The sequence below is a fragment of the Corylus avellana genome, chromosome ca11 (assembly GCF_901000735.1).
Source record: "Corylus avellana chromosome ca11, CavTom2PMs-1.0".
Lineage (NCBI taxonomy): Eukaryota > Viridiplantae > Streptophyta > Magnoliopsida > Fagales > Betulaceae > Corylus > Corylus avellana.
The window spans coordinates 9,301,855-9,304,486 of NC_081551.1; the positions used below are offsets into that span (position 1 = coordinate 9,301,855).

The 2,632-nt window shown below is 40.9% G+C and overlaps 1 non-coding gene across 1 annotated transcript; it reads right to left on the reverse strand.

Moving 5' to 3' along the window:
- Positions 1 to 759: 759 nt before the first annotated feature.
- On the reverse strand, positions 760 to 866 carry LOC132166837 (small nucleolar RNA R71). Its single transcript, XR_009438638.1, has one exon. It is a non-coding gene; the product is annotated as a small nucleolar RNA R71 (small nucleolar RNA).
- Between the last annotated feature and the right edge of the window lie 1,766 nt (positions 867 to 2,632).

The following is a 2,632-nucleotide window of genomic DNA, read 5'->3' on the forward strand; positions in this document are numbered from 1 at the left end:
TCAATTTTGTTTTTATCAAAAATCAAAAATATTTTTCATTTTTTTTCTTAATTTTCCTGTTTTCTGTTTTGTTTCAATTTTGCAGGTATCATTATGTTACTGCGATCGAGCGGCGGCCGAGTGCGATCGAGCACACTAACCTACGAACGCCCGCAGTTCCAGGGAGCATCTGGACAAGAAGCACTGAAGCTGCTTTGACCTGCAGAGGCAATTCAATTTATGTAGGGTTGTCGATCTCAAGGTTCAAAAATCATTCCACTCGATCCTGAAATTGAGCGGACAATTTGACAAAGGCCTAGAGACAAAGAAGAAGAGGAAGAAGTTGAGCAAACAATGGAAGATTTGCAAGAGAACCCACCAATAGTGCCAAGACCATTAGAGGCGAATCCACCACCAGTGCGAAGACTGATGAAACAGGGTTTCATCCCAACGAACCTCAATTAGCCATCTTGCATAGCATATCAACCAAAGGTGGAAGGCAATTATTATATTTATCCTCAGATACTTAATGCATTGACTCACTTCAGGGGCATAGCTACTGAGGATCCTAACTTGCATCTTAAGGAGTTCTTTGATCTATGCAAGCTTCAGCACATACAAGGCCTTACTCCAGAGAGACTCAGGTTAGTCCTTTTTCCTTTCTCTGTGAAAGATAATACTAAACTGTGGTATAATTCTTTGCCTGCAGATTCCATCCATACTTGGGAGGAATTAGCCACCAAGTTTCTGAAGATGGTTTTCCCAGCTCAAAAGACAAGACAGCTTAAAAAGGAACTCCAAATGTTCCAACAAAGCGATGGAGATCTTTTCTTCGAGGCATGGGAGCACTTCAATGCATTACTTCTGAAATGCCCACATCACAACATCCCTCAAGATGATCAGGTACAAATTTTTTATGAAGGGTTAGATGATACTAATAAAGGGATGGTTGATTCAGCTTGTGGAGGAGCACTTATGGAAAAGAGTAGTGAGGAAGCCATGGAGCTCTTCGAAACACTAAGTAAGCACTCCCAACAATTCTATTCCAGAGGAAGGCGAGGAGTAAAAAGTAAAAGCATGTATGAAGTGAACCTCAATGGTGGATCTCCAAATCAGATGGCTGCTGTGGAAAGAAAACTGAATATGATTGTCAAAGCCATGACTGCTTAGAACATCTCACCTATTCAACAGGACACACCAATTCAGGTATGTGCCATATGTTCTCAATTTGATCACACTACTGAGATGTGTCCTTTATCTCTATTTGTAGATCAAGAAGAGGCGAATTATGTGGGACAAAACAATTACCCCCTCGAGAACAATCCATACTCCAACACCTACAATCCAGGGTGGCGCAACCACCCCAATTTCTCATGGAGTAACAATCAGAATGCTCTCAACCCTCAAGGACAGCAGAGGAGTCCCCAACAAGCAGTCTTACCAGTTCAAGAGCCAAAGAAGAATGACCTGGGGAGTATTGTACATCAAATTGTGATTGTCCAACAACAAACCAATGCAAGCATGACCAATCCATTCAAAGGACCAAGCAAGCTATCCAAAGATTGGAAGTAAAAATAGAGCAAATGGCAAAGGAGCTGAGTGAAGGAAAGCAGGGTGAATTTTCATCCCAAACAATACCCAAACCTGGGGGTCACCAGCAGCTAAAAGCAGTCACATTTCTCAGAAATAGCAAGGTCATAGGAATTGAAGAGACACTTCAAGCATCCCCAGATGAAGCCTCAACATCCAAGGTAAGTAAAATGGAGAAGGTGAATGCACCAACCTTCCTTCAAAGGTTAGTAAAGCCAAAGAAAGAAAAACAACTCATTGATATTTTTGAAACCTTAAGGAGAGTGGAGATTAATATTCCTTTATTAGATGCAATCAAACAAATTCCCTCATATGCTAAATTTTTAAAGGATTGTTGCACTAACGAAAGGAAGTTTTAGGAGCATGAAACAGTGGCCCTAACAAAGAGGTAAGCGCAGTTTTGTTAAGAAAATTACCACCTAAGCTAATAGATCCGGGTAGTTTTACCATTCCTTGCAGGATAGGAGACCATCTGTTTAAGCATGCATTGCTGGATCTGGGAGCAGGGATTTATTTGCTGCCTTACACTGTATATGAAAAGCTGGGTTTGGCGGAGCTTCAACCAACCTCTATCACCTTGCAATTGGCAGACAGAAGCATCAAAAGACCAAGAGGTATACTTGAGGATGTTTTGGTAAAGGCAGGTACATTTATTTTACCTGCTGATTTTATTGTGTTGGATGTGGAAGAATCCCCTATGCCATCACCTTTACCAATTATCTTAGGAAGACCCTTTATGAGAACTGCTGATACTACAATAGGTGTGAAAAAGGGTATTATGAGTATAAAGGTGAATGGTGAGACGATAGAGCTCAAAATATTCGATGCACTGAAATCACCTCATGATGATTTAGAGTGTTTTAATGTTTGTATGATCCAAGGTGTTAGTGAGCCAGTTTTGCAAGACCAACATAAAGATCCATTGGAAGCTACCCTCACCCATAGTTTCACAAGGCAGGACATTCAGTCAAAACTTGAAGATGTTAGTGATGACATCATTGAAACAGTGCACCTCCTTGAGGCCTCTACAAAAACATTTAAGTAAGTACACTCTTCCCTTTGA